The following is a 26,008-nucleotide window of genomic DNA, read 5'->3' as shown; positions in this document are numbered from 1 at the left end:
TCCAAATTTCTTTTTTTTTTTTTTTTTTTTTTTTTTTGAGACAAAGTCTTGCTATGTAGTTCAGGCTGACCTTGAACTCACTGTGTAGCCCAGGCTGGCCTTGAACTTTTGGCAATCCTCCTGCCTCAGCCTCCCGAGTGCTGGAATTACAGACATGCACACCATACCTAGCAGAAATTTAAAAATTTTAATCAATTTTTTTAAAAATTGGTAAACTGCTGAGAGGAAATGCCTAGGACAGTATTAGATTTGTATGAGTATTGAGCTTATAGGGATATTAGGACTGAATATTCCATATAAAATATTTAGCAAAGTGCCTGATGTAAAATGTCATATCCTTACTGCTAATAATTTCTAACTCTATTTTTTCATTTTAACATAAAGCAAATCTGCTTAAACAGTATTCCAAATCCCATTTATATTGAATAATTATAAAATTAGCCTGAGAGAAAGAATTCTCAGTCATCAAATAATGCTTAATTTGATTCCCTATATATAGATTCCTTTTTGTTCACAAACTGATGACCCTACCTGATTTCATTCAGGGTTGGGAAGTTTGGAAAGTCTCTGCAGTGCTACCTACTTTGCTCTGCTGATCTTGGTCTTTGTTTTATTTTTAGTGCTCTGGGTCAAATTAGGACTTTGACTCTGCTGATCTCAAGTCTTGTGTAGCTTGGGAACCTGTGAGGTTCGATCATGATGCTATTATTCCTGGAAACTTGTCCTACTATGTTTGGATTTTGGGTGGAGTGAGCCCAGGGATGTGTGCTTTAGAAATTCGACTTTTGTCAGCTGTTGAGTGGTATTAGAATGAAAGTGCAAGAGACAACCAAGAGAGGCTATGAAAGAGATAAGCGATCACCAAGCAGCGGCAACCCCCTCCGAGGATGACTCAACATGACAACTTAAGCAAGTAATGGGTATGTGTTTTGCCTGCCAAGGTATCTTGGGAGAAACATCCCTCCTCATTCATCACCCTGTGTCTCGGCCATCCTGTGACCTGAGATGTCAGAGTCCTCTCTACCCCAATCACAGTTTTTGGTGAAAGGAAATTAAGAAATTGTCCTCTCTTCTTTCATTACAATTGTTAACTGTGAGGATGACATAAGCCAAGAGCTTTTGGTGGCTGTCTTTGTTGATCTTCCCAAGAATGAAGCCAAAATGGAGTTTCCCAAGAGCCCCTGACTCCAGTCCTGCCAGGAATAAGATGGGTCTTAATCGTCACAGCTATCTGAGCCAATGAAAGTGAGTCTGAGTTGGTTTCTGTCACTTGCCAACTCAATCCTGGATAACACAAAGTTTATAAAGTAGTATTTATTGACTTTCAAGATGTGTTATGCTTGGTCTTGACAAAATTTCCTTCTACTTTGAGGCACGTAAAGCAAAGTTTTCACAGGTAGTGAATTAGCTCTGAGAGCCCACAGAACCCAGAAATCTTGTTTGACCTAATCTTTGGATAATCAGCAAATCTTGAAATATCAAAGATGTTCTCATCAGCACCACCAGATTATTCAATTTAGCCAAAAGGAAAATCACATCTGCAGCCTTACTATGTCTGTACGGCTTCCGCATGCTAGCACCATGTAGAGCTCCCGGGAACAGCTGACCGTGTGCCATTTCCTTGGATGTTCACATCCCCATAAAGCCATCTTGATTAGTTTTCTAGGACTGCAAATGATTAGGTACTGGGTAACTTCAGGCAACAGAAATGCTATCTCTCATAGTTCTGCCAGATTTGAAATCAGGACTCAGCAGAGCCAGTTCCAAAGGCTCTAGGGGGGTGGGGGACACCTTCTTTCTTCTTCCTGGTTCCAGGTGGCTCCCAGGAATCCCTGAAGTTCTCAGCTTGTGCTGTAGCACTGTAGTCCCCGCCTCCGTGGTCTTTCCCCTGTGTGTGTTTTTGCCTTACATGGCCTTCTTATGAAGACACCTGTCGTTAGATTTAGAGCCTTCCCTGATCCAACATGGATTCATCTTAGCAAATGCATCTACAAAGATGGTTTGCAAATATGATGGTTTCCTTTTTAGCCACAGGGCATATATTCCAGGTCTCCTAATGGAAAGCTGAAGACTCCGGTTGGTTTGAGCTGATCTTAGAAGAATGAAAAAGAGAAAGGAAAGACAGATGGAATAGTACAACAAATACTAATTAGACCAGGGGAAAAGGTGAAAGAATCCAATGTGGGTAAAGAGGCCCCTCATCGGGGAGTTATCTGCAATGCTGTTTTCCTTTACCCCTTGCTGGGAAACATGAAGAATGTGTCCCTAAGTGCAGGCATTTAAGCCAGATGGCCCTGTAAAAAATAACACATTCTACACTTTGGAATGTTTTAATGTGGAAACCAATATCCAAGCATGGACTACGAAAAACAGTATCTTTGCTATTTTTAGAAGTACCACTCTTTCTCTGAGTAATAAGCCTAACACCCAGACTTACGCTTCAAGAACTAAAAGCAAATGTAAACTATATCAGATTAGTTTTGTCACAGTATTAACCCTCACAGTGTTGCTCAAAATAACTCAGCCAGAAAGGTTATTGAAGTCCGCAAGCACAAGGTTTCTTGTGCTGGAGAAAGTTAGGGAAGAGAAAGCAGTGAAGGCCATGGGGACGGGTGGGGATGAAGACAGAAAAGACTACACATCCGAGTCTGAGGTAGCTGGCACCAGGATAAAGCACTGATAATACTAATAAGCACAATTTATCAACAACTTATTTTCCTATTTCCTTTATCCTTCACACCACCCTCATGGAGCACTGGCAGAAGGAACTCTTGGTGGCTAGCCTGGCATTCATTTTGTCCATTTTTCTGCTAAATCAAAAACCTTAGACAAATGAGCTTAAATAGAGTTTGTCTGAGCAAAGAATGATTTAGCCCCACAAACTAGAGGAAGTTCAGAGAGCTCTGCTCAGTACCATGAGCAAGAAACTACTTTTAAAAAAATTTTTGCTTTATTAGTATGCGTTTGTAGTGTAGAATGGCGATGTCCGTTCTGGGGAATTGGTACATACAGACAACCTATCTTGGTAACCGTCAATCTCTTTAACCTCGTCCCCTCACCTCCCCAACCCCTGACCCCGTCCTCCATCTCCCAGAGGCGGCCTTCCTGTTTCCTGTCATTGCCTCCTTCGTTTTATCTATCTGTTTATTCTTTGGGCTTCTCACACAAGGGAAACCACGCAGTATTTAACTTCCGGTGTCTGACTTATTTCACTTAGCATGACGGTCTTGAGTTCCATCCATCTTGAGCCGGAAGCTTTCACAGGCTGAACCCAAGAACAAAGCAAAATCACCAGATTGGCCACAGCTAGGTATTTTCCTTACTTGGGAATGATCTGATCAGTTGTCTACTTGTCACAAAATATATTCCTAAATGAGGAATTCACTCTGTGGTAATCCCATCCCCTTCCCGGGGGCTGCCTTGGGAATGAGCATGCACACCTCCCCCCTGAGAGGGCGTCCCCTGGGGAACATCTTAGGAAAGTTCTCTTGATCTCTGATGCTTGGAGGGCTGCAGCCATACAGCCGATGGTGTAGGCAGAGCCAGCATGAAGATGGCAGAACCGGAAGAATGGAAGAACAGCTTCCTCAGTGGCACGGGGAGCCACTGAGGCAACAGCCTTGCAGTCTGAATTCTTCCAAGTGTCCCATTATATAAGACAATCCAAGTCTAGGTTGAAGTATGACACTACTTGTGGCCAATAGCATCCTAACAGCTCTTGTTTTTCCCACTGGCAAGTCCAGACTCAGGCAGCGGAGTGACTTGTCTAAAGCCTCCAGAAGTGAGAACAGAGTTCCAGCTAGGTCCCTCTGACTCTACTGCCATGCTGTAGCCTGTGGCTGGTAGGCTGTCACTCAGGGAGAGGGCCACAGAAGCACTGGTCCGGACACGCATGGCACTGGGCAATCAGGAGGCAGCTAGTCTAAAGCCTCATCAGATGCAGCACTGGGGTCCAAGGCAAGGCCTCCAAAGCTGCCAGGGCAGCACAGCATCCTGGCTTTAGGCTGGGGAGTGGAGTGGTATGTGCAAGAGCCCACAGGGGTCCCTTTAGAAAAACTAAAGGGGGACCGTGACTATTGTCAGAGCTTTTCCATGTATAAGGTGCTTTTAAGATATGCCTTTAGTTCCAACACTTGTAGTAATCCCACTGAGTTTATTAATCCACATCTATAAAGGGGAAACTGAGGCTCCATGCGTGGCCTACCCAAACCTCTCAGCGAAGTGGTGGAGCTGGGACTTGATCCACAGTCTGTCTTATCTGAAATCTCACAGCATTCCCATGTCATTTTAGTCAGTGTGACTCGTATCTGCAGGTGACATGCTCAAGGCCAAGTACTTTTTTAAAAATTCTGGCAACACCTTGGGGAAGAGTGACTTGCAGAGTTGATGCTATAACTCTAAGTGATTTAGAAGGAGGTCTAGACACTCAGCCTTCTAGAGGGGAAAAACGGAGCCAACAGCCAAGTTCCCAAGCTAAGTGCAGCCTTGGAGCCAAGAATTCCGCCTGCCTGGAAACAGAGGGGCCTGCAGGGCTGGCTGCAAACCCTGCAGCCAGGAGCCTGTTGTCCAAGCTGCCTGCCCACAGGATTAGAATTCTGCAGCACAGACAAACCTTTAATTGAAAAGCCCTTTGTCCTTCACTAGTTCCCTGAGGCTATGGGAGAAGATGATTCCCACTCTCTCCTGATACCTGGCAAACAGCCCTGCTGAGAAAAATACTTAGTGTAAATCTATGAGCATTCAGACTATTGGTTTCCTAATGCTGCTGGCTGAGGTTTCTCCTTGGTTGCTTATAAAGATGATTGTAAACTGGGTTGCCTCAAGAACATACTTACCCTCCCAGAACTATGCCGTCTTCCTAGCAGATGGCTGCGTGCTCTGCCAAGACAGCCTGGGACCCTGTGTGCGGCTCCTCTAGGGCATTGCCTTGGGATGGTCTTGTTTGGAGAAGTATGTTGTGCACCCACTGAGTACAGACACTAAACATGCCTTTCATCATATAACCTGTGACAGCAGGTGTTATTCCTACTGAATTTCTGAAGAGTCTCCCCTCGAGGCTGACTTGCTGCGGGTCCCACAGTGAGTGAGAGAGAAGACTTTGATTCTGTGAGGCTCAGTGGTGTGCATGACCCACTGTGGGGACCAGTGGCAAGAGCGGGATGCCATGGCAGGTCTGGCTAATGGACTGCATGTTCAGATTAGGGCTGGTTGGGCTCCACTTGCCGGGAGGCCTGGTCCTCCATGTGCTTCCAGGATAATGGACACAGATGCTGTGAAGGAAACTTGTAGGAGAACCACAGTATTCATTCTCCCCTGCTGAGGTGATAGAATTTGTATCTTGGCTCAAGATTAACTAAATCCTGCACTTCCTGGTATCCTTTGTAGCTACAGGTGGCCTGACAGCAAAGTTCTACCTGACAGGACATAAGAAAACGTGATCTGAGCAACCTACCAGGTATGCCTCCAACAAGAAGCACAGGCTCCTATCCTTTGTCCTCTTCCTCCTGTTGCTTGAGGTGCTGACATGAAGGCAGGGGCAGAAGCTGGAGATACCATCTAGAAACATGAGGCAGATGGTGCGTTGAGTACAGCAGAGCAGCAAGATACAAAGGACCCTGGTCCCTGATAATTCTGGAGCCGCCATCAATGCTCTGCACCATAACCCTGGGCTTTTACCTGAGATAGAAGTCAACTCTTCATTTATTGAGTTTTTTGGTTTTTGGAGACAGTGTTTCACTAAGTAGCTCGGGCTGGTCTTGAACTCATGGCAATCCTCCTGCCTCAGCCTCCTGAATGCTGGGATTACAGCTGTGTGCCACCATGCCTGGCGCTCAACTTTTAAATCATTGCCATTTGGGTCCCTTTGTGAAGTATTGTGCTGGACAACATACAGAGGGCTGGTGAGAGGTTTGGTGACAGAATTTACCAATAAACAAGGAATAAAGGAAAGACAAGAGCTTGCTTAAGTCACTGGGCATGCTGTCAAGAGGGAACACTGGCAATTTCCAAGAGAGGAATCACACAGTGGGGGGGATGCCAGGGCTTTAAAAAGGGAATAAAAACATGGGAAAGGGTCTGAGTTGGAGAAAGGTAACCATCTTAGAAAGACATTTCCCAAGGCATCCTGTGCGTTATTGTTCTCTCTGAAGTACCTGTTCAGTGGGCCGGGGATTTAGCTCACTGGTTCTGCCGCTTGCCTTGCAAGTGCAGGGTCCCAAGTTTGGTCCCTGGTACCAAAAAAAAAAAAAAAAGAAACACCTGTTTGGTAACAGTGTACATCAAAGTTGCAAGTTGTCAAGTCCTCCCTCTGGCTTAGACCTCAGAAAAGTCCCTTTTGATAAGGGCAAGAGCATTAGATCGGGGGAGAAAGGATGGTTTCTGTAATTACTTTTTTGGTCCTCTTTAGGGTAGTGCTCCCTGGCTGTTCTGTTTGTGTTGGACAGAAGTGCGTTGTCAAAGAAGTTTGGGTGTTGAGAATTTTAACCCGCTTGTCACCACAGGAAAAGTCAACCTCACATCCCAGTAAACAGAGGTGGGAGCGCCTGTGACTTGACAGCTAATGACTGTGTAGCCTGTGATAGGACCTCAGACAAGTGTCCCGTCTTGGTCCTGGGGGACACCAGAAGGTGCTTCTCAAGTGTCAGCAACTGGGCGTGTGTTTGCTCTGTCCTTTCTATGCCACCATCCACGCTGCTTTCAGCACGGAGGGTCTTCCCAGTCAGACCCCATCAGGAGAAGCAGGGTGACCCCTGCAGGGGGCAGCCACGGCGGAACCGTGCAGACAGCCAGGGCTGACCTCGGTGTGTGCACAGATGTGCTCTTGGGTCCTGCGTTAGCCATGCAAAGTTCTGCTGGAGAACAAAGGGGAGAAGCTCCTCGGGCTGGAGCAACCCTGGAAGGCTTTGGGGAGGAAATATTTCCCGATCCATGCAGATTACAAGGAGCTCAGATGATGGCCTCTTTTCTGTTCCCTCTGGCCCTTAATAGCCTAACAACAACAAAGTGGTGGGAAAGCTGAACAGCAGCCCATTTCTCCTTTACCCAGTTGTTGGGATTCATTTATCAAAGGCTCCAAAAACAAAGGACAAGTCACTGAGTGACGTGGAAAACAGAAGACACATCCCACCCGGGGGACAGCAGATGCTCAGATCCTAAGTACTGTGCCGCATAGATTGAATAGCATGTGTTAAAGAAAACCAAGAAACAAGTGTTTATGTAAAATACCATCATTTTTAAATGCTGATAACTATCTGAAATATTTAAAAATCACCAGGGATGTCAAACTCACCTTCAGGCCACATTCAGCTGCAGCCTGACATTTTGAGACCATGTTTACTTCTGCACTTGATGTTTGCTGAATGCTTGCTATGAGAAAGGCACTGAATTAGGTGCAGGCGATGTGCTCATGGGGGTGGGGGAAGTGGAGGCAGAAAAATTAGGCCACTGCCTGTGAGGAAGTTACACTCTCAGGACAGGTATGACAGGGGCTCCCACAGTTGCAGGAGTGAGGCTCCTTCTTGTTTGGGGGAATCAAGGACGGCTACCTGGGACAAGCACCTTTCCAGGAAGAGGAGAATTTTGGAAAAGAACGGCGTCAACAGCACCAAGGCTGCTGCGAGATGATGGAAGAGAAAGCATGGGACAGGCCAGGACAGATAGGTCACCAAGGGGAAAGGATTCCAGAGGGTACCCGGACTGAGGCAGTGACAAGATTAAACTACACTTAAGGGAGCGGACCGACCACTGCAGGAAATGGGTTTGTGAGATTGCAGGAAAGGGAGGTGGAAGGGAGAAATGGATGATCCAGGAAGGAATGGGACGAGGAGGAGGAGAGGATGGAGCCGGGGTAGGTGTGACCCTGGCTGGAGGAGGGAGGCCTCTCTCCAAGGACGTCACAAACCACAGAACAGTCCCTAATGTTCCATTTCTAAAAACATCACAAATCTGTGCTGGATGGTTGTGAAAAAGAAAAAAACAATTTCCATGGAAATTCACCTACAGAATAAATCTTTTTGATTGTGGCTTTGAGCAAATGGGAACACCGTGAAAAGTTTTACACAGGATTGGAGGCAATACAAGTAAAGATGTATAAAATTCAACTTGGTGAAAGAGGAGATCGAGGATGGGATTAGAGTTAAGTATATCTGGGGTAATGGAAAAAATATTCTAAGGGTCCATATTAATAGTGGGGTTATCTGGAAGCAGAGAGAGACACAATGGCTTTCTAGTTATGAAACACCAGAACAAAAGGGTTAGACCCCTGCAGAGTATTGTAGGAAGGATCGGAAAGTTCTGTGGCAAGGTTACCCCCTTTCCATGGCCTCAGACTGCCCCAGTCAGGGTGAGGACTCGGCCTTTCTTCTGAGTTTACCTTTAGTTTTCCATTTACATTGGCTCCATATCTTGCGTGTGCTGGCTGTTTCTCCTCAACAGATTTTTAGGAAGCGTCGATGATTGTTCTATCCTGATGTGTTAGTAGCCCACTAAATTCATTTTCAATGGAAAGATCCAGTGCTTTACTCTGTGCTGTTTTCACCACCCAGGTCCTCCAGGAAACTTCTGTAATTATTTCTAAAGTGGCATCAATGGGGAATAATAAACATTTATTATTACACACTTGTTATGCTCTGCATGACTTTCGTTGTATCATCTCGTTCAATCCTGACAGCAACCTGTATTGTCACTGCCATTTACCAGCCCTGGAAACTTAAATTAGTTTCCTACCCTTTAAAAAATTTCTTAATTTTAAGATGTAACCATGGTGATAATGATGAAGTCTGTTATAGAGCTATTCAAAATAGTTTGATATGTTTAAAGTACTTAAAACAGTATTCTGTATTGAGTGCATAGTGAGAGGCCATCATTTTTATTTTACATATGAGGAAACTGTATGTTTAAATTATTTCCCTAACGTTCACACAGGCAGCTAGAAAGCAGTGGAGCTGGTTGGTGCCAGAGATTTTATTTTTTTGATACAAGAAGTCAGAGTGATGAGCTCCATGCAAAAAAGAGAGGTAAGGCACCATGCTTGTGTGTGTTCCAATCCAATGCCCCTCTCCTCAACTGCAAGGGGTAAGCAACTGTGTCTCATTGAATTATTTACGTGTCCGGCTGATTTGCATGGTTTCCCCTGGGCATTAGCTGTCCTGTGAAACTCTGTGAACACTCATTTTTTCCAGACTGGATAGATCATAAGCCATTTATGGGTAAAAATCTTCTCTAAACCTTGACCACAAGTATCTGCTGAACAAGGAGTATTTATTTCTCAGAACCCTGGTGGTTTATCATGTGAAAAGAAACATGGGTCATGGGATTTGTGAAATGTATCCCAGAGATAGATTCCATCAAGCGAAATGTTGTCACAGGCTTCTGTTAGAAAAACACCCAATGTGCCTAATTTACTTTTTCCTGATCCTCTTAAGGGTTGGCTTCATCTCAGTATATGGGTTGCTAAACTATTTCAAAACTCTTCATACCCAAGCTAAATTGGTGCTTAATCAAATTCCCTGTGCTACATGGAGAATCACAGCCTCAACACAAAGATTCTGATGTAAGGACTTCTCATATTGGCACACTGTTTTTGCAGTGGCCAAAACAAAGTGTGAAACCTCTGCTTTCTTTGAGCCCTAACTCTACCAGATATCTGCTGCTGCTGTTATTGTTATTATTGCCTTTTGATAAAACAATTCTGGTTCATTGATGCTAATAGATGGTGCTAAAATTTTACACCCCGTTGAAGAAAGAACTTCCCTTTTGCCTAGGTTGCTTTTTGAGGGTTATATAAATGGATCACAGTGGTCTATCAAAATACTGTATGGCTGCATGTAAGTGAAAACCCAACTTACAATTCTTTTAAAAATAGAATTTTTTTTCTCATAACATCAACAGAATCAAGAGGGAGTTAATTATTGATTCAGCACCTCAATAATGTCAGGTCTGCTGTCTTAATTTTTTTCATTTGCAAAATGGCTGCTTTTAGCAAGGTATTTCCCCACCCTAACATATCTGCTTAACCAGTTAGTCCCCAACTTAAAGAATGAGTTTTGTTCCAGGAGAACATTCTTATTTTTTTCTCATAACATCAACAGAATCAAGAGGGAGTTAATTATTGATTCAGCACCTCAATAATGTCAGGTCTGCTGTCTTAATTTTTTTCATTTGCAAAATGGCTGCTTTTAGCAAGGTATTTCCCCACCCTAACATATCTGCTTAACCAGTTAGTCCCCAACTTAAAGAATGAGTTTTGTTCCAGGAGAACATTCTTAAGTCAGATTTGTAAATCTGACAAAGTAAGTCTTACATACCTTTGATGCAAATATACAAAGAAAAGCATAAAAACCAAACCTCCACATCACCACTGCTTTTCCTCTTGCTTCCGCACATCCTGGGCTCTCACCAAGCACTGTACTACCTACTGTGCACTGTCACACTTTACAGTGATCACACAGCAGCACAACTATGACAGCACCCAGCAGACATGTGAGTTACTTCCACAATTTCTTTGCATCTATGTAATTTGAGGTCCACTGGTTTCTGTGAAAGTTCACAACTCGAATGTTCATAAGACAGGGACTTACTGTACTTATTTGCCAGAATGGTAAGGATGGTAAGTGGCTACCCTTACCTCGCTGCAAAGGAGGCTCTGAAAGTAAGCAAGGAAGAGGACTATTGGGAATGTGTGTTGGATAAGCCAACTGACAGTACCTCACTTCTGAATTTTGAAGGCTATTTTTACGTAATTCTGAATCAAGTTTTTGGTCCAGTCAGTGAAAAGGATATTTGGAGATTTGTTTGGTGATATTGTAATCGACAACTGTAATTGTATATTTTATTCAATAGGTTGTTTGGCTTTATTTAAGCTGTCTAATCCTGTTTAACCCCTCTATGATTTTGGTTCACTGACATGTTTAGATAAAATCAAAGCTAAACCAATGGTTTTCAGTAGCATTCAGTGGATCAAGGCTATGTTGATTAAATAAGAAACATCTATTTCTGAATCAGTTTTAGTTATTTGAGTCTTTTGAAGAATTTATTTCATCTAAGTTTTCAAATGTGTTGGCACAGTTATCTATAATATTCCTTTCTTTATCTGTAAGATCTCTAGTGATGTCCCTTCTTTCATTTCTGATATTTGTGATTTATTTCTCCTCCTCCCTTCTCTCCCTCTTCTTTTTTTCTCTCCTCCCATCTGTCTAGTTAAAAGGTTCATTGAACTTTGCAAAGAACCAGCTCTTACATTGACTTTTGTCCATTGTCTTTCCATTTTCTAATTCATTTCTTGCTACTCTTTACTATTTCCTTTGTCGCACTTATTTTTTATTAAATTTATTATTTTTTTCTTGTTTCTTAAGGTGAAAGCTTAAGGTTGTTAGGCCTCATTTTTTCTAATATACATATGGGGAACAATAAAAATCCCTTAAGAACAACTTTAGCTATATTCCATACATTTTAATGCATTTTATTTTCATTTTCACTTCATTCAAAACATTTTATCATGGTTCCTTTTATCTATGCATTGTTCCATTAAGTGTGTGGTTTAATTTAGGGATTTCCCAGATATCTTCCTGTTATTGGTTGCTAGTTTAATTTTATAATCAAAAGATATACTTTGCATTATTTTGATTCATTTAGATAGTTTGAGATTGGCTTTGGCTTAATATATGTTGCCTTGATGAATGTTCCATACACAGTTAAAAAGAATATGTATTCTGCTATTGTAGAGTAGTATGTGTCAATGAGATCAAGCTGGTTGATAGCAATGATCAAATATTTTACTTGCTTATTGATTTTTTCTACTTGTTCTATGAATTATTGAGAGGAGCATTGAAATTTCCAAATGTAATTATAATTTTTTCTATTTTCCCTTTGAGTTCTTTGATTTGTTACTTTACATATTTTGGAGTTATATCTTTGGTTCCTAGACATTTAAGACATTTCTTTGTGGTGAACTGACTTTTATTACTATAATGTCTCTTTGTATGTGTGGTAATAGTTCTCATGTTGAATTCTTCTTTTCTTTTCTTTTCTTTTTTGGGGGAATACCAGGCATCGAAGTTGGGTCCTTGCACTTGTGAAGCAGGTGGTGGCACCACTGAGCTCAATCCCTGGCCCCTGAAATCTACTTTGATATTAAGAAAACCACTTTAGTTTTCTTGTCTTTAATGTTTGCATGATACGTAATTTTCAATCGTTTTACTTTTTACCATTTTTACATCAAAACCGGCTTTTTATAGACAACATAAATTTGGCCCTTACATTTTAATCAAGTCTGACAATATTTGTCTTGTTCAAACTACTTAACTATCAATGTACTTGGATTTAAGTCTACCACATAACTAAATGTTTTCTATGTTCCGTATAGTTTGCCTTTTTCCTTTCTTGTCACATTTGGCTTGAGTAGTCATGTGTTGCTTTGGGATAAGGAAGCACTCTGAGAAATGTATCATTAGGCAATTGCATTATTGCATTAACGTTATTGAATTATACTCACGAGCATAGATGGTCAGCCACTGCATGTGGCATCTTGGTGCAAATAGGAGACATAGTAAACACCAGATGTACAAAGTGTGACCAAAATATACTGGGACTGTTTACATTTTTTAATTATTACAATAAAACACGTTGCCATTAATCCCCCTCAAAATAGTTCCCTCACGTTGAACACTTACTGTACTCTTGCCACTTCCTGAGGTAGTTCTGGATGTCCTCTTTCGTGTGTGTCTTTACAAGATGTGATCGAAAATATAATGAATGCCATTGTCTTTTACTGTAATAATGTAAGTACATTTAGCTCTAAGAAACAATCATACCATCGTCCACAATGTCTATACCCGTGTTCATGCTCACCAGCAATGAATAGTTCCTGTTTCTTCACCGGCATTTGGTGGTGAAGTTTTCTGAATTTGGCCTTCCTGATAGGTGTATGATGGTATCTTGCTGTCTCAATTTTCAATAACTTAATGCTATATCATAGTGGGCATCTTTTCAGTAGTTGTTTGCCATCTGTATAAATTCTTTTGTAAGATCTTTGCAGATCTTTTGTCCATTTTTAATAGGGTTTCTCTATTGCTAAGTTTTAAGTGTTCTTTGTATATTTTGGATTACATTCCTTTGTCAGAAATATCTTTCACAAATATTTTCTCCCATTATGTGGCTTGGCTGCTTATTTGCTTGAACTGTTTAATTTTAAAATTCTTGTTTCTCTCTGCTTCTACTGGGTTGATTTTTATGTTGTCTTCAAGTTTATCCTCTGTGTTGCCTGATTACCTATGAATACCATCAAGGAAATTTTAAAATGTATATGTTGACTCATTTATAATTTACACTTGATCTCTTACTTATATATTCTATTGTTCTCCCTATATTTTTCCTTTAAATAGTTGAATATAGTTAAAATAGCTACTTAACATCCTTGTCTGCTAGTTCTTTTATGTCTACTATTTTTAAGACTGTTTCTACCAGCTCCTCCTGTGTCAAATTTTTCTCCTTAACATATCTGACAACTCCTGACTGAATGTTGGACATTTCAAATATTACCTTGTTGAGTGTCGATTTTATTGTAGCCCTTTAAAGAGTTCCAGGTTTTATTTTGCAACCAGCTATGTGGGCCTCAGTTTTGTCCCTGTATTGGCAGTATTTTGTGGGTCTAGAGTATTCTTCATCCCAAGAAGGACACAGACCTATTACTATGAAAGGACTCCTCTTAGTTCTTCCCTGAGATTGTAGGTTATCAAACAGGACTCCTCAGCATGGCTGCTCAGAGTGCAAACTTCTCCCCTCCCTATATAAACTCTAGGAATTTTTCAGCTTACGACTTTGGTCTCTCCAGGCCAGGACTGATTGAATCCCACATAGCATGGACATGTAGCATGGTACTCAGCAAAGATTCAAAAGCCCTTTTGCATGTATGTTTTATTAGTACATAAGGCCATACATACTGATCACATTTATTCTAGGGAATTTGTACCTATCCATAATGTCTTTTCCATTCCCCACCTCTCTCTACAACCTTCCCCTTCCATTTATAAAAAGCTTTGTTTCCACTTTTTCCTTTCCATTCTCTTTTTACATTTTTTTCTCTTTCCTTCCTCCCTCCTTGTTACCCTTTCCATTTGAACATATTCTTCCTACTTGCCAATATCTATCTTCCATTTTGCTCCTTATTTACTTAAAATTATGGTCCTCTTATATGAGAGTAGTCCCCCATATGACTGCACATTCCTAACATAGTAAGTGACTGCAAGAGAGCACTTGGACACACACGCAGGTCCTCACTAGCTCTTAATCAAAATCACCAGGCCTTGCTTTTTCTCCTTTTGCCTATGTGAGTCTCTTCTTGGGGTAGCTCACAATGTGGCAGTTGGCTTCTCCTACAACAAGCAATTGAGAGAGAACAAGAAAGGGCAGCCCAAGACAGAGGCCCCAATTTTATTGCTTACTAAGAAATAGCAGCTCATTCCTTCTGCTACATTCTGTTCCTCAGGATTAAATCCAGCCCCCTTCATGATACAGTAGAAAAGGGGTGATCTGAGAGGCTATTGAGTTAATTTTATAGGCAAATTGCCTCTAGCATCACCCAGGAGACAATATGTTGTTTAATTTACTTGACACCCATCAGTTCTATTTTCAAGGCCTCTTTCCTGCATTACACCTTGCTCCTTCTCATAATTTTCTCCTTTAACTTTTGTCAACCCTTCGGTCTCCAAGCCTTTCTCTTACTCTTTTGGCTTTGTTTCTTCTTCTTTTCAATGGAGCCTGACAAAACTTGGAAGTTTTCAAAGTGCTTTATTCTTCATCTTATTATTTGTCAGATATACTTTATGTGTTCATATGTCAAGTAAGTGAACATTTTCTAAGTATCTAGCATGTATTAGGCGTCCTGCTTCAACCACTTTAGTAAGCAAAAGCATTTAAAGATCAATTCCTTTCAGTCAGTGGCCCACGGCTTTCCTATGTACTCATGTTTTCATCTGAGGGCAGATGTACCAGAGACATCTGAGACTGGCCTCTGCTTGGACTAAATTTGCAATCACCTGCATAAGCAAATGGGGTAAGAACAGATCATTCATCTTTATTGCTTTCCACTTTTCTCTTAGAACATCTGATGTGGTTTAAAAATTGGTAATGTCTGTCTTGAATTTACTCATCTGAAAGTGGTTTGAGGATTTTAATGATTGGAACATTTTTGGAGCTTTTTCCAGGACACCAAAACTCTTAACATGGTTTATGAATTCTGCAGCTCTCAACCAACTGTTCCCAGCTGTTAGGGAGATTTGTTCAAGTCTCTGTAGCTCCATAGATCTGGCCTCAAAGAGAGAACTTTTGAGATCTTGTTTCCTTAAAATACTTTCCGTTTAATCTTAGGGTCAGGCTCTGATTGTGGTAAAATACCAGAGACAAGAATGGTCCAAAATGGGTAAACATTACAGTAAAAGAGTCCTTGAACTTGGAGCCTGGGAACATACAAAGTTTTTCTTGAAGATCTGATAGAAGTCTGTTGAACCAGAAGATTAATGGAAAAGAAACTATAAGAACAAATGTCATAGTGATTGTTACCAGTACTTTCTTACTGTTTCTTAGGGAAAATAATGTCATAAGTAGTTATTTGTGGATTAAGTGAATAATATGTGGCCCTGAAGAAGGTGATCCTTAGATAATGCAGAGTCTCCTGACACAGGGAGCATCTGTCACTCCACCCTTCGAGTTAACTTTTTGGGTGAGGCCCCTTGACAAAGCAGGCCTCACCCCACATTAGCAGAGTGAATGCCTTCTTACCTTCAGCAAAGGCTTGCTGTTTTTTCTCTCTCCTTTCCCTCACCCTGAGCCCTTCTCCATTCTGCCTCTATATTCTAAACATGATTTTATAAAAAGGCTGTGAGCATTACTAATGTTAAGCTGTATTAAAGAGCTGGACAAATGTCAAAGAGAAAACCATTCAGGGCCAAGTTCCAGAAAACATACCCAGATGACTTCACTCCCAGCTCCGTGGTGTGGTGCTGTCCTTGGCCAAAACGTGGCAATGAATATTCACGTCACACTCCGAAATAGCCAGAACCTTCTAAAAGTGTTGGGTTTGTGTCAGAGGCTTTTGTTTAGTTTTTAAATTGTTTTTGCTATAATAGAAAGTTATTTTTTAGTTCTTTTTTTAAAATTCTTCAATCATGTCTAATTTTGGGTAAGGAGAAGCTTTCCAAACTAAGTCACAGATTAGTTAAGGCTAAAGCAAGAGTTCTGTTCTTTTTTTTTTTTTTAAATACATAAAGTGCTTTCTTAAATAGTCCAAATTTTCAGAAATATGTCATATAACTGATATTCTCCCTTTTGTATAAGTGATAGTTGCTCAAATTACAGTCCTTTGTTTTTTTAGATTTCCATCATTTATTTTGTTTTATTTTTCATTAAGTTTATTGGTACATTTAAGGTAAATGATACAGTTACATTCATCATTGGGATCTTGCACCTTTACATGATGTATCTTGGTTCTTATTTTTCCCCATTCCCCTGACCTCCCTTCACCCCCTTCACCCTTCCCTATTTACAAAGACTTTGTTTCCATTTTTTCCTGTTTTCCTATTTTTTAGGTTATTTCCTTTCCCCTACCCTTCCCACTTCCCCTTCTCCTTTAGACATTTTCTTCCTATTTCACACTATTACTTATACCATTTGAACCTTATTTACACTTTTAGTTTTTCCACACCAAAGAAATTATTTAATATTTACTCAAGTATGTCCTATTTATTTCACTTAAGAGTATGGCCTCAATGTGCATCCACTTAGCTTGTCATTCTTTGCGGCTGAGTAGTACTCCATTTTACAGAAAAACCACATCTTTATCCAATCTCCAGTTGATGGGGAACTGGGCTGTTTCCAAATTTTATCTATTATAAACTGTGCCAGTATAAACATGGGTGCACATATATCGCTGTGGTATGATTCTTTTAATTCTTTTGGGAAGATACACAGCAGGGGAATAGCTGGGTCAAATGGAACCTCTAATAAGAGTTCTGTTCTTTAATAGTGTTTGACAAGAAAGACACATTTTGTTTTACATGGTTAACAGGTGACAATGTGGGGCTCAGGTAAACCGAGGCAACTTGCTTTGCTAACAAGAGCAAAGAACTGAACTTCTGTGAAGATTTGGAACTCTTCCATCTTTGTTCAGTATTTACCAAGCATCTGTCATATTACAGATTCTGTTGAAAAGTAACAAGGATGATAAGGCATCATCATCTGCCCTTGAGGAGGTCGGTGTGAGTGCTTAATGAGTGGGGCAGGGGGAAACATCTGAAGAAATAGTAACAAGAACTACATATTCTACAGAGGGAGGTCTCCCTTGATAATGAAGATAAATAATTGTCTATAGAATGCTAACCAGGTCATGTATAAAGTGGTAACAAGTCTTGACCTTTACGCACCTTCAAAATGTATGGTATGGAAGTCCTGATATGCAAAGTGTAGACATAATTCAGTGAATTAAATGCTGTGTTCTATTATCTTTGTGAGCGACAAAAAGAGGAACAGCTGAGAGAACATGCTGTAATTGGTGAGGTCTATCTCTACCTCTAAAAACCTGGAAAGAATTCCAAAATAATGGCCTCTGAAAGCCTTTCTGGACACTAGGAGTCACTTTGTTCCAGATACAAAGTCAAAGCAAGGGTAGCATCCTTATTGGTTTCTCCAGGACATCCTTATTGTTATGCTGAGGAGCCTCATGTGAGTTCAGTCTCAGCACTGTGTTGGGTCCCCCAAGAGAACCCACCCACATATGCTGGGGAGAGGCCAGACTCACTGTCATTACAGTCTTAGCCCCATGTGCCAGTGAGTCAAAGGAGGGGTCTAGGAGGTAAGGAAGCTAGAGTGAAAATAAGAGTGCTTCAACGCTACTGGAAACAGAAAACTGCTTTTTGTCCTCTGGTTTTTCTCCTCCAAGTGGTTTTCCCTCCCTGGTCGTCTCAAACTCTTAATTCTGCCCGCTCCGTTCAGCTCTCAGAAACTCACAGCCCACATCTATCTCCTCATTCTGTGAGCAGCTTGGCACTTCGTTGTGTTCTGTCAGATGTACATCTTGACTCTGTAATTAGATCTTCAGCTAAGCTATTTGTTCAATCAGAATTGGAGCTCCTTCTATACATCAGGCACCATGCTCACTGCTGGGAGGCATTAGTCAGCAAAGCCTCTGTCCCCAAAGATGCAAACTAATAAAAAACTAATTACACATTGGGAAAGCTCCTGGGGAGGAAATTAACACAGTGCCATGATAGAAAATAACAGGAAGATTGTCCCAGATGAGGTGACCTGTACACTGAGACCTAATGTGAGAGAAAAAGCCAGCCACAAAAAAGAGGCAGGCAGGTAGGAGAGGTGAGTTAAAGAAATAGAACTGAAAGGAGCTTGACTTCCTCCGGGAAGTGGCAGATGTCTAGGCTGATGGAAGTTGGTGAACACAGGAAGGAGTCGGGAGGTGAGGTTTGGCTGAGAAAGAGCCAGACCAGGCAGGCCAGCAAAGGGAACCCACGTCATGATGTGTTCATTCAACATTTGTCACTCAGCCCAGCACTTCCTTCAATAGCCCTCCAGGTGCCCAGCACAGACCTTTTCTTAGAGTGAACCTTCAGCCAATTCTGGAAGGTGAAAATGACTCAGAGGTCCCAGTTATGTGTCAACGCTACCAGAACCTCCCTGCCTACAGCCCTCGCAGCCCAATTTCAGCTCAAGCTGAGATACAAGTTTCTCCTCAGCCCTGGGTTTGGCCTCATCCGGCCCTCGCTCAGGCTTCTCCCCAGACAAGGAACAGCGAGAGGCTGGGTGAGCGCATCTCGTCATTAACACCCTCCCTCCAGAGAGGTGGTTTGCAGCACAGAGCACAGCTGTGCCTTGAGAGCCACAGTGCCAAGATCCCTTACCCACCAGCTGCTCTGTGGGGTGAATCAGTTAACTCCTGAACCTGGACCAAGTCACACACTTCATCTTCCCCTGCGGCAGTGTCGCATCTCAACAGTAGACATTGCTAATGTTCTCTTATAGTCATTGCAAGGATTCGACGGCTTCACCAATTGGAAAACCTTTCAAACAGAGCCTGGCACATTGTAAATGTTTTATGTTAGTTTTTATTTGTGTTCCCAGGGTCTGGCTGTCATGAGGCTCAATGAGTGTTCGATGCATTAATTAAAAAGAACAAACTGACATTCATGGCAGCACAGGCTCTGATCCTCCCGATCCACTGGGGAGCTGGCTGGCTGGCTGGCGGCCTCTGGCGGCTATATCTTTGTGGTCACAGGATAACGTTCCCAACAGAAATGGAGCACAGCGGGTCCCAGAGGCAGGTGGGGGTCCCAACAGACTATCTTAGATCTAGGGTTCCACCTCAGCTCTCAGGTTTTTTCAGAACTGCATCATGGCCCAAGATTCCGATCATCCCTTCTTCCTCTCCCTCCCTGCTTTCTGAGCTATTAAACTTCTGGGGTCTCCTCACCTATTCCTGTTCCCTCCTATTTATCTTCGCAGGCCTTTTCCCCACTCCCTGTAAAAAACTTACCTATCTAATTCTTTCATGGCTTCCGCTTCTCAGAGGGAGCAAACTAACCTATTCACCTCCAAGAATGCTCACCTGTCCCTACCTTGGCCCAGGGCACACTTTCTGTTTCTTGCCTGGACAAGTGTAGTCCTGCCAGGAGGAGATGCTGAGCTGAGAGGGTGAGGGAACAGCCAGGAAGAGTTTAAACTCTGTGGAAGCTGTACCCAGGTGCCAGCCTTCACACAAAGAGGGCCAGGATTTCCACCGAGGGTCCACCAGGCCACACTGGTTTACAGAAATCCTTGTCCCCTCCTGTTGGAGACCCCAAGATGGTTGTGGGAGACCCACACTGAAGAAGGCAGAACCCTGTCCTGCTCCACAAATGACCTGGTCACTCCAAAACCTTCTCCCTAGCTCTTTGCACCAGTCACGCGCCAAAGCCATGACTGACTTCAGCTGTGCCTGAGCAAAGCCCCAAGAATCTCTGCCTTTGGGACCTGTTCTTGGCTGGGAGCCAAAGAGGCCCAGTTTTGTCTTCTGCTACCGAAAATATATTCTATTTCCTCTCAGTTCTATACTTAATTCAAAAGAGCAACTAAAAATGCCGGCTAAACACAATCACTATTTTTATCCCCACCTCCCATGTGCCCACCCTCCTCTTCCAAATGTAGCCATCAGATCCTAGACTCACACATCAGCCCAACTGTTGCAATGGAAAAAATGAACATGCTTTCCCTCTATCCAAGGAACGCTGGCTGCTGTAGCCCACCTCTTCTTCCCTTGACTTTCCTGCCTCCCTGTCCTCTCGGCCAGCTCTCCCAGGGTGAGGAACACGTGGAAAAACAGGCTTGGGTTTCTGTCCAAAGAAATCCATGACTATTCGGAGGCAAACACCACACAGACACCTGGAGTAGGATTTGTGCTTTAGCCCTTTGCATTATGGCCCATAGATTCCAGAGCAGACCCTCACCCTCAAGAAATACCACCCCCTCAAACAAGGAGGCCCTCCTCCTTGTCACGGGCCCAGACAGCTTACAAAGGTCCAAAATGGAAGATATTCGAGAAACTATTTTGAAATGTTGTATAGAGCTTGAGCCATGCTGCTATGTAAAATTACAGATGTAAAAAACCAGTAAAATGGGAAATAATTACATTATAAAACCATTGATTTTTTTTCTTACATTGTCTTTGTTATTAATTTAGATAGACAACTCTCCCAGCACTGGAATAAAAGGGCCATTGTGGGGAGCTGCCTATGAAAAGAGACAATCGCTGCTCTTCACTCAGCTCTGGCCCAAAACGTGGGGCTTACCTTTCTACGGGAAAGAACCAGCTTCTTTCCTTTCCGCTTCATGGTGACCTGTGACCCAGGCTGTTTGGCTGAAGAATCTCTGTGGACTGAGGAGTGACTTTCCTGACAGTAGTGCTTCTTACTGTCCCTGAGTTCTAGGTCACAGTCCATGTGAGCATTTGGGGACAGATCTGGGCAGGACTAGGTGGGGTCAAAGCTGCTCTGGAAGTTGGAATTGAGAGGAGTTTGAGGAGCCAGTGTTCTGAAAAAGAATCCCAGTAGGATTTCACATTAGTCTACTCTGGCTGCCATAAAGTAGCACAGACTGACCAGCTAACAGAACACCTCATTTCTCACAGTTTAGATGCTGGAAGTTTCACATGAGGTTCAGCAGAGTCACTTTCGGACTATCCTACCTGTCTGTGTCCCTACTTAGCCTTTCCTCTGTGTGTGCAGAGACAGTTCTGGCAACCCTCTTCTCATCTGAAGACACAGGTTCTGTCAGATTAGAGCCCCACCCTTATGGTTTCGTTGGACTTTACCCTCTGTGTTCGCTTTCCATCATGATTTTTTTGTTTTGTTTTGTTGGGGTGTTTTGTGTGTGCAGAGACAGTTCTGGCAACCCTCTTCTCATCTGAAGACACAGGTTCTGTCAGATTAGAGCCCCACCCTTATGGTTTCGTTGGACTTTACCCTCTGTGTTCGCTTTCCATCATTATTTTTTTGTTTTGTTTTGTTGGGTTGTTTTGTTTTGTTTGTTTTTTTGTTTTTTGTTTTTGGTACTGGGGATCAAACTCGGGTTCTTGCGCTTGCAAGGCAGGCAGCGGAACCACTGAGCTAAATCCCCGGCCCTCATCATTATTATAAATACTTGAGATAATCAATTTATAAAGAGAAGTGGCTGCTGTTTGGTTCAGTTTTGGAGGTTTCAGTTCATGACTGATTGGCACCATTGCTTTGGGCTGTGGGGAGGCAGCACATTGTGGTGGAAATGCACAGAGAGCAGTGTGCATGCGTGCATGTGTGTGTGTGGGTGTGTGTGTGTGTGTGTGTGTGTGTGTGTGTGTGTGTGTGTACACCTTACAACCTATTCCTTCCCACCCCAATGTTGCCGCCACTGCCACCACCACCAGTGGCCAGGCCTGTGCTTCTGCCAATGCCAAACACGAAGCCTCTGGCCACATCCACGGAAGGGGGCGCGGGCTCCCCCACCTCCCCAACCTACTCAACACCCAGTACCTCCCCCGCAAACTGATTCATCAGTGTTGCACCGCGGGATCCAAGCTTTGTAAATATCACTCAACAGACACACAATCCACACCTCCTCACAGTCATTACTAAAAAGGTAAAACTGAGTCAAGTTCGCTGCGTTCTGGTCCTGCTTCCTCTCTCAGACCTGGAGGCAAGGTCGCTCTGCCGGTCACAGGTGTCACACAGTTTTCCCGTCCCTGGGGCTGCCCTTGGGCAGGCCTATGTCTGTGCATTTGTGAGACGATCAGCCTGCTGCTCCTGGCCCCAGCAGCGCCACTCCCCCCGCCCCTGGAAACACCTACAGAGACCCTAGTTGTGGTACTGAGCATCACTTGCTTGTAAATCTACAAATTTAGGAGGAAATAAATCCGAACATAAAAAAGCAAAAAACAAAAAAAGTCACTCACTTTATGGCCAGAAGGAGGAAGAGACCAGGCTCCCACAATCCCCTTGGAGAGTACACACCCAGCGACCTAAAGACCTCCCAGGGGGCCTCACCTCTTAAAGGTTTCACCACTTCCATATCTCACTATGGGCACCTGCAGACCAAGGCTCTACCATGTGGGCCTTTGGGGACATTGAAGATCCAAACTATAGCACTTTCTAAAAGCTCAATCTCCAAATACATTTGAATTGGAAATTATGGCTTTGGTATACATTTTTGTGGTGCACCATTGAGTCCAAGGCAGGCTCTAAAAAGGATCATACTCCATACCAGCCTGGTCCTGAGTCTTCAAGGATTGTCCAGAATGAGGGCTCTCAGTTGTGGTTACATATTAAAGTCGCCTGAGGCCAGGGTCCCATTCCTAAAGACACTTAACTCATTTGGGGGAGGGACCCTGGGATTCATATTTTTTAAAGGTGACCCATGTCTTTTTTATTATTAGTATAGGAACATTTTAGGTATACAATATAATGACATTCATCATTGGAGATTAGTACCTTTACATAATCTATCTTGGTTGATGTTTTTCCCCATTCCCCTGCCCTCCCTTCAACACCTCCAACCTCTCCCTATTTACAAAGACTTTGTCTCCATTTTTTCATTTTCTCATATTCCATTCCTTTCTTTCCTTTCCCCAATCCTATTTCCCCTTCCCCTTTGTACATTTTCTTCCTATGTCACATTATTATGTATTTTGATCCTTAGTTACACTTTGTTTCTCACACCAGAGAAACTATATGGTAATTACATGTGTGTGTCCTGTTTATTTCACTTAAGAGTATCACCTCAATATGCATCCATTTACCTATAAATGTCTCTAATTTCTCATTCTTTATGGCTGAGTAGTACTCTATTTTTTTTAAATCCACATTTTTTTAATCCAGCCTCCAGTTGATGGGCAATTGGGCTGTTTCCAAGTTTTAGCTATTACAAACTGCTGCTATGAACATGGGTGCACATATATCTCTGGGGTATGATTATTTTAATTCTTTTGGGGAGATACCCAGTAGGGAAATAACTGGGTCAAATGGAACCTCTAATCCTAATTCTTGGAGGTATCTCCATACTGATTTCCACAGTGGTGGTACCAGTCTACACTCTCACCAATAGTGAAGAAGTGTCCTTTTTCCCCACAGTCCCACAAGCATATGTTATTGGTTGATTTCACAGTAGCCATTCTTTCTGGGTGGAGGTAGAATCTTAGTGTTTTCATTTGCATCTCTTGAATGATCAATGATGTTTAACACTTTTTCATTTTTATTTGCTATTTCTACTTCTTTGAGACCTGTCTGTTCATTTCAGATCCCCATTTTTGGATTAGATCTTTAAATTTGGGAGGTCTGATTTTATAGTTTTTTATATAGTCTAGATAGTACACCTTTGTGTGAAGAACAACAGGTAAAATTTTTTTCCTACATTGTTGGTTGTCTGTTCATGCTGTTGGTGGTTTCTCTTGCTGTGCAAAAGCCTTTTAATAAAAAGATCCCACTTATTGATTCTTTGTACTAGTTCACATGCAACTGAGGTTTTGTTTGTAAAAATCTTTCCCTTTGCCATTGTCTTCAAGATTTCTACCTAACCTCTCTTCCAGCCAGTTTAGTGTTTTTAGTATTTAGATCTTTAATCCATTTTGATTTTAGTTTAGTGCATGGTGAGAGGTATAGGTCTAGTTTTAGTCTTTGGCAAGTTGAAAACCAATTTTTCCAGCTCCATTTATTAAAGAGGCCATCTTTCTTCCAATGAGGGTGTTTGGCTCCTTTGTCAAAGATGAGGTGGCTGAGTGTGTCTGGATTTGTTTCTGCATCTTCTAATTTATTCCACTGATCCTCATGTCTGTTTCTTTGCCTGTGCTGTGCTGTTTTTATCACATCTTTGTAGTATAATTTCAAGTTGGGGATTGTGATACCCCCTATCTTGCCTTTGTTGCCTAGAAATGCTTTTGCTATTCTAGGTCTCTCCTTATTCCAAATGAATTTATAGATTGCTTTTTCAAGGTCTGTGAAGTATGCTGCTGGAATTCCCATTGGGACTGCATTGAATCTATATAGCAATTTTGGAATTATGGCCATTTCCACTATATTGGATCTTCCTACCCAGGAGTGAGGAATGTCTTTCTGTTTTATGATATCCTCTTTGATCTCTTTTTTTTCAGAGTTCTATAGTTTTCAGAGTAAAGGTGTTTGATTTCTTTTGTTAGGTGGATTCCTAGATATTGCAATTTTTTCAATGCTATGGTGAAAGGAATTGTTTGTCCCATTTCTCTCTTAGTGAGTCTGATTTTCCTGTACAAGAAAGCCATTTGATTTCTGTGTGTTGACCTTGTATCCAGCTACTTTGTTGAATTTGGTTATTAAGTCTAGAAGGCTTTTAGTGGAGTTCTTGGGGTCTTCTATATAGAGTATCATGTCATCTGCAAATAATGACAACTTGACTTCTTCATTTCCTGTCTTTATTCCTTTTATTTCTTTCTCATCTAATTGCTGTGGCTCATGTTTCCAAAACTGTATTGAACAGAAGTGGTAATAGTGGACATCCTTGTCTTGTTTCTGATTTTAGTATAAAGGATTTCAGTTTTGACCATTTACTATGATATTGGCTGTTGGTTTTTCATAGATGGCTTTCATCAGATTGAGGTAGAGACCACCTGTTCTAAATTTTTGTAGGATTTTTATCATGAATGCATGTTGGATTTTGTCAAATGCTTTTTCTGCATCTATTGAGATGATCATATGGTTTTTGTCCTTGGCTCTATTAATATAATATATGTACTGATTTGTGTATGTTGAAACATCCCTGCATCCCTGGGATGAATCCCACTTGGTCAGGGTGTATGATCTTCTTGATGATCTTCTGCATTCTATTTGCCAGTATCTTATTCAGGATTTTTGCACCTAAGTTCATTGGGGAGATTGGCCTATAGTTCTATTTTTCAGTTGGGGCTTTCTCAGCTTTTGAGATCAAGGTGATACTTGCATCCAGGAATGACTTTGGGAGTATTGCTTCCCTTTCAATTTCACTGAAGAATTTAAACAGTAGTGGCAATAGTTCTTCTCTAAATGTCTTGTAGAATTCAGCAGTGAAGCCATCAGGACCCAGGCCGTTTTTAGTTGATAAGTTTTTAAATACCTTTTTGTTTATTGATATTGGGTCATATAGAACTTTGAATTCTTCTTTGTTCAACTTGGGTAATACATATGCATCTAGGAATTTATCCATTTCTTCTGTTTACTTGTCTTCTCATTTCAACAGATACAGCCTAGTTTGCCTTTGTTGAGGTGACTTTTTGCTCACCCAGTGGTCTTCCATTCTCAGCAAGCCACCAAGAGGCCTTTTCTCTGCTGCCCACCCCTCTGCTGCTCACCCCTGTGCCAGTTCCTATGTTCAAAATGGTGGCCTCCTGAATCCCTGCACTGCCCTGTTGTCCAGGTGGCATTCTGACTGGGGCCTGTGCACAGTTGGGATGTTATCTGGGTGTGCCTCTCTGGCTGGGGCCTTCCCCCCTATGTAG

The 26,008-nt window shown here is 42.1% G+C and overlaps 1 long non-coding RNA gene across 1 annotated transcript in view; it reads left to right on the top strand.

The window, feature by feature from the left end:
• The first annotated feature begins 8,928 nt into the window (after positions 1-8,928).
• LOC109117893 overlaps positions 8,929-26,008 on the top strand; it is a 29,851-nt gene continuing 12,771 nt past the window's right edge. Inside the window, exon 1 of the long non-coding RNA XR_002025205.1 lies at positions 8,929-9,014. This is a non-coding gene — a long non-coding RNA (uncharacterized LOC109117893). The remainder of the gene's footprint in view (positions 9,015-26,008) is intronic.

Source organism: Fukomys damarensis, unplaced genomic scaffold, assembly GCF_012274545.1.
Source record: "Fukomys damarensis isolate Sample0158 unplaced genomic scaffold, DMR_v1.0_HiC HiC_scaffold_5, whole genome shotgun sequence".
NCBI lineage: Eukaryota > Metazoa > Chordata > Mammalia > Rodentia > Bathyergidae > Fukomys > Fukomys damarensis.
Note: the sequence above shows the minus strand (reverse complement) of the source record. Positions and strands in the feature narration are given on the sequence as shown.